This window comes from Gigantopelta aegis, chromosome 1 (genome assembly GCF_016097555.1).
Source record: "Gigantopelta aegis isolate Gae_Host chromosome 1, Gae_host_genome, whole genome shotgun sequence".
Classification (NCBI taxonomy): domain Eukaryota; kingdom Metazoa; phylum Mollusca; class Gastropoda; order Neomphalida; family Peltospiridae; genus Gigantopelta; species Gigantopelta aegis.
In genome coordinates this window covers 44,107,304-44,113,977 of record NC_054699.1, presented here as the reverse complement: position 1 = coordinate 44,113,977, position 6,674 = coordinate 44,107,304, and the positions used below count along the sequence as shown (strand labels likewise).

At 40.0% G+C, this 6,674-nt stretch overlaps 1 long non-coding RNA gene across 1 annotated transcript; it reads right to left on the bottom strand.

Moving 5' to 3' along the window:
* Positions 1-3,021: 3,021 nt before the first annotated feature.
* LOC121375497 lies at positions 3,022-5,419 on the bottom strand. The gene is made up of 4 exons (XR_005958320.1): positions 4,972-5,419; positions 4,347-4,471; positions 3,712-3,868; positions 3,022-3,071 (listed from the first exon to the last, which is right to left on the bottom strand). It is a non-coding gene; the product is annotated as an uncharacterized LOC121375497 (long non-coding RNA).
* Positions 5,420-6,674: the final 1,255 nt, after the last annotated feature.

The following is a 6,674-nucleotide window of genomic DNA, read 5'->3' as shown; positions in this document are numbered from 1 at the left end:
AAATATGATTACCCTATTTATAATTAATATAGTTTAAATCATAATCAGTCTTATTGTTTTAGTGGTCTGTAAAGAGGGAGAAGAAAAATAAAATTACAAACTATTTAGTTAGTAAATTGCACATTAAATTCTAGTTTTAGATTAGTGTAGTATGTTTGTTAGTTTATAATGTATGTGTACATTTTCAAACTTTTAATTTTGCTTTTCAACCTGTACGGGTTCTATCAGAGAGAGAAGAATGGTACAACCTGTACGGGTTATATCAGACAAAGAAGAATGGTACAACCTGTGTGGGTTCTATCAGACAAAGAAGAATGGTACAACCTGTGTGGGTTCTCTCAGACAAAGAAGAATGGTACAACCTGTACGGGTTCTATATACGGGTTCTATCAGCCAAAGAAGAATTTAACGAAATAAAAACAAATTACAAAATGAATGAATGAATGAATGTTTAACGACACCCCAGCACGAAAAATACATCGGCTATTGGGTGTCAAACTATGGTAATGCAAATAAATAAAGTGATGATCAACATCAATATAAAAATTCAAGGTTTAAACAAAAACAGTGTAAAGAACTGTGCAAAAATACAAATACAAATATCACAGAATTTTACGGACACCGAATTTTACTCTAAACTTCAATTTGTGCTGTATTGGCCATTCTCAAAGAGAATGTTACACCCCTGCACCACGGTGAGGTTACAGCACGCGCAGGGGACAAATTACAAATACAAAACATTATAACACAAATTCCGTTCCAAACGCCTTTCTCTGTTAATATACGAAATTGTTCTACACATAATGTTTGGAATTTTGTGCGTACGTTCTTGGTTTTGTCATTTTTGATTCTTAGCTTGGTAAGTTTTTATTTTATACAATTTATGTTTTTGTTTTTAATTTTGTTAGCTAAAAAGAATTAATGAACGGTGAGGATACAGTACTTGCAGGGATTTTATATTGATGCTGATTATCAGAATGAATGAATGTTTAATGACACCCCAGCACGAATAATACATCGTGTTCATTGTCACTTCATGTTTTGAATTACCATAGTTTGACACCCAACAGCTTATGTATTTTTCGTGCTGGGGTGTCGTTAAACATTCATTCATTCCAGTTCAGATGTTGCCTGGCCCAGCATAATCGCGCTTGACGGTGATGAGCTGTAAGTATGGGCCCACGGTAAGGTCTTCAAGACCAAACCGTCGTAATCTTCTGTGTACAGTTTGTGCACTGATTGACTTCTAGGCATATTGACAGCAATAACAGTAGCTGGCAAGTACCGATTGCGCAAATGTAACAGTCTGATATACCGGTCTTCCCCTCGAGTGGTAACCCTTGGGTGTTCTGAGCGGTCCCCTGCGCGTGCTGTAACCTCACCGTGGTGTAACATTCTCTTTGAGAATGGCCAATACAGTACAAATCCCCTTGTTTTCTTCGAGATACTGACTTGCTAAAAATTTCAGTTGTATGCATCTGTGATATTTGTATTTTTGCACAGTTCATTACTGTTTTTATTTAAATCTTGAATTTTTGCACAGTTCATTACTGTTTTTATTTAAATCTTGAATTTTTATACTGATGTTATCATCACTTTATTTATTTGTTTGCATTACCATAGTTTGATAACCAATAGCTGATGTATTTTTCGTGCTGGAGTGTCGTTAAACATTCATTCATTCCTTTGCGGGGTGCATCTCAGTTCTACCAGTTTGCAAAAATCTTCTTCTTTTTAAGGCATAAATATTGGCTCTTGTACAACCAAATGTGTGTGCTATATCTGCAACGTTTTCATTGAATTGAAGTATGCCTATTGTGGGTTCGCGCTGAATTTCATTGAGCCTAGCCATTTATCAGTTCCCAATATGTGAAATGTTTTTAAATTTTTGTCAATGACTATCATTTACCAGTTAAATCAGTATGAATTAGTCACGTGCATTATTTCAAATTAACTATATACGTGCATGTTGTGAATAATCGGTTTTCCGGACGTGCATGTTGTGCATAATCGGTTTTCCGGACATCTTAAATGGTTTTGGACACTGTGTATCCCATTCAAGCGTACTTGAACATGATACTGCAGCTTGGCAGGAAAACAATTTCAACAAATGGAATGGAAAGTAATACATTTTCAACTTTAGTGTGGGACAATAATGACTGGAGAGGAAACAATAAGTGAAAGGGGTACGACTCATAATACAAAAGGCATTATTATCCAAATTATCCAAATACAAAATGCTGATCAAAACAATGTTTTGTCGGATAAATAACATTTCCTCGAACCAAACGACGAACTCTGTTCACCACCAAGCACAATTAGACATTCATCTGTACACGGATGTATTAGCACCTCCACGCATGCTCGATTTGGCCTTTTGTTTGTCAAAGTTACCAGACATTGCAGAAAAGCCCTTGCCTGGATAGACGGGTTTCAACACACTGCTACAGATGGCCGAAATACTACCACTCAGCAAAATAGGCTACTTACCAGTTACAGAGATGAGCACTGTATACACAATCTTGCAAATAACATGAAACCTTGACGGTTCCGAACGTATTGAGTTCACATGGGATGAATTGGAAAATGACCTAGCACAATAAATTCAGGTAGCAGAGAAGTAAATCATAACACACTGTCCACTATATTAACATAAATTTAAAAAAAATAGAAAAAGAGAATTTTCCCAGGTGAATCACACATGTAGTGATGATGGCCAGTCCTTGTTTTGTGCAGCAAGTATGTCTGAACTGGGTGATGTCAACCTAAATCTGGAAATAATCTCTTATTTTTGGAGGCACCCCCCATTTTGCCATTTCACGGCTGCTAGGAAGTCTCTCCACCCCGACCATGTATTCATACTCGGTATGTACAAATCACTCATGGAAAGTGAGATCTCATTCAACACAACTGTGCACCATAAATGTAGGTGCAATTCCTGTCAAAGATCCAATTTCTTACCTATTTTCAAACTCATAAATTATTTTATTCAAATAGGGGGCATATATGTTGACGGCTGGTCAAGGGGAAATAACTCTTTGAGGAGTGTCACTGTGTTGGTCTGATTTGGCCTGTAAAAAATGGGGAAAAAATTATTAGTGTGATACACTGGAATGGTTTTGTTTAAATAAAGATTTCTATTTTAAGCCAAGTCTGACTGATTGCTAAACCTGGTAATATCATACTGTATACAGGGGGGTATTTTCAGGCCACCTCACCTGTCCCTCAATGTTTACATTTGATTTTAAAGTTGAAAATTGTGGAATGTGGGAAACATTTTCTAATTACTTCAGTGATTATCACAAAACTGTTGCTCTATTTGGAGTATCTTTGGCATATTGGGTAACCACTAGCAGCCATACGTCCACCATGACACAACAGCATGTTGTTTCAGTGTGTTGTTACTACATACCAGGACAAAGTATTCAGTGGGGGGTATTCTGCGGACCTGGCAAATGTTTTCCCAGAGGCAGGATTATTTGTCAGTCAGATAATTTTGGAAAGTGAGAACATGTTTTTGTCACACTGGGGCAGACTACAGAAAATTAAATTTATATACTGAAATTGAGAAATTATTATGGGGAAACCCCCTGCCAAGAAAAAAAAAGTTTTGGGTAGACCCCCTAACAGAAAAAATGTATATGTAATTGGTCACAAATTCCATCACCAAAAAGAAAGTACACTGCTCCCAAATGCCACCAAATCACCTACCTGTACCAGGCTGTCCAGGGAAGACTTTGATGCAGTGGCTAAGCCGTCAACGAGTCGAGGTGCATCTTCATATGTGGTCACCGATTCACAGGGGACGACTGGCAATATGCGGTTACTTCGGCCTCACCCAGCTGTTCCCGATGCCTTGGAAGATTTCCTAAAACAAAAACAATCAAGACTTAGATGGCTATAAACTTCTTCATTGTGGTAAAGTGCTCAATCTATTCAATGAATCTTATCGAGAACATAGAAATAACTTCCCAACATGTGATGGTGATCTGAAGTATGACGAACAGTCCTATCAACAATGGGGTATGTGTTGGCGCCTAGGTTTAAAATGTGAGTCATTTTAGATCGAAGAAGCACAAATTGTACGAAGAAGTCACTTTACACACTGCACGAGGTCAGAAAGCTGCTCAGCCTAATATTGGGATACATGTTGGCCTTACGAATACATCAGTTGGAATTACAGGATTTCGCGATTCCTTATCCGCAGCTGGTATCCCTGTTGGAAGCAAGCGTGGAATGCAGAATTCAGCCAATTATGTTGGATCCAAAACAGTGTACATAAACAGACAGGATATGAAAGAAAGACGGTCTAATTTGGTTCGACTAAACAAACTAAAAGGTTTTACCAGTGATCACAAGATAAGTGTTGAGGGAGACTGCCGTTACAACAACAGACTTTTCGGTGGGAACTCGAGCACATCCCTCCAGCCTGCAACTCAAGCGGTCTACACCATTGCTGAGAACGAAACACCTAAAAAGGAAATTATTCGGATATACACTGCAAACAAACTTTGCAAAAAAGCCGAAATCCTCAGATCTAAGGGAGAGAAAATTACATGTCCAGATCACTGTGGAAAATGTACAGCCAATTTGAAGACAACAGATTCCATCGGCAATGAGGGCTTATATGCAGAAAAATGCGTGAATGAATTTCAAGTGGACGAAGACAAACTCAATATTGGTTATTTCACGACTGATGGCGATACACATGCTACTGACGGTGCTACCCGGGCGCAGACAGGTTCCATTGAAAATGTACGTGACACTAGACATTTTTCTAAAATTCAGCAAAAGGCGATTGAAAAAGTTTCATTTAGCTTAACCATATTTCCGGGGGAAAATAAATCAGACCGACAGAAAGTACAGCGACGTTTTGCCATCGACATCAAGCAACGTTGTCACCTCGAACTTCACATCGCCCACCGTCAACTTGCAGGAGATATCACTAAAATAGTTAGAAAAATGACGTACACCATCGATTCCATCGTGGCCTGTGTGAGTGGCAACTGTTCAACACTGTGTCAAAGGCATTCATTTGTGTGTTCGGGCAGGCGGATCAAGGCATGGAAACCTGCCTATTTACCTGCAGATTCAGTTCTGAAAATGAAAGAAGGCGATAAAGAATTGTTAAGAAAATGCCTAGAACTTCGACTCGGCAAAACTGCACTTCTTAAAACAAAACTCAATACAAACACTCAAAAAGTAGAAAGTGTCAACCGGGCTTATACTAGAACAAATCCGAAACAAGTGACATTCTATCGCAACTTTGAAGCAAGAATACACAGTGCAGCCCACATGCTCAACAAAGGAATTCTAAAGTCTACTGTTACAAGATGTCAACTAGTGGGAGCCCCACTGACTGGAAGAATACACGCCCTCGCAGAACTGAAAGCTCGGGAACGTGAAGACCGGTATTATGCTACTAGGAAAAAAACTACTCGGTACAGATCCCGAAGAAATTATCTCCGCAAGGTTCGATACCAGCAATATGACGACAAACACAACAGTACTGCAAGAACAACCTACAAGAAGAATGTACTTGACTCCGAAGTTGTACCACCATGTCTAACAGATTATACGTACCTGTCCCCAAGAGTAGTATGAGGGCCTTCCTGGGGTCATGACCTACTTTTCCGTGACCTTGCCCTTGGTGTGAGTACTGGCCACGACATACTTGGTGCATGACTCATCATGACCGACTTAGAAGGCAGTGACTGGTATACCTCGTCAGGTGTCTGGTAGACCGACCTTGGCACGCTTGTCAGGTGTCTGGCCTTGGTGTGAGTCATAGACTGACCTTGGCACACTTGGGACAGTTGCGTGACCTACTAGGGTGAACGCTCGCCCGTGTCCCTGATGTACGACTCGTCACCTAGCCTTGACCTATCTAGAGAACAGTGACTGGCATATCTGGTGTAGGTAAGCAGCCGTGACTCATATTTTAGCCTTGGCATACTTGGGCCGGTACTGACGTCCTAAGGCTGGCCTTGACCTGGTTCTGACGTCCTTGGACTGCTATTTTAGAATATAAAAAGGGTAGTTTTGTTAGTATCTTCATTCGCTCTCCGAAAAGTCTACAGACAAGATCTACGTCCAGTTTTGCTACAGAAGTATTCACATATTTGCGGCTTGTTGTATTTTGAAGAAGAAGATGGCATCGGTACATTCATCAAATTCATCCCAGAGCCATGGCCAGGGTGAAAAATTGCGATGTCAGCTAGAAATTGGGCAAAATGTCTACGTCATGGCCCAACCATGGAAGCAAGAACTGTTGATACACATCAGGAAATTTCGACAGTGATAAAGGGAAAAACTTTCCCCACTAAACGAGGCATCGCCCTTACCCCTGAAACACTGGGTTGAACTGTCCTACGTGTACTAGTCAAATTGATGAAACCATAGCTGCTTTAAAGGAAAGGAAAGAAGAGAAATTGTTTCATCATCTTGGTGCCAACATGTATGTGAGCGTGGACAAAAAACATTGCTGGGGTGGACATTCGGCAGTGGTGGTGGGTGTGTAGACACAGTGAAAGCCATCAAGGAAAGGAATTTTTCTTTCCCTTCAACAATGGAGTACACTGACAGACTGTTTCGAAATGATGAATGACTTTGTACCAGAGCTGAACTCGATTGTACCCTGCGCCATGCAAGACTACCATCAAAACCAGATGGGC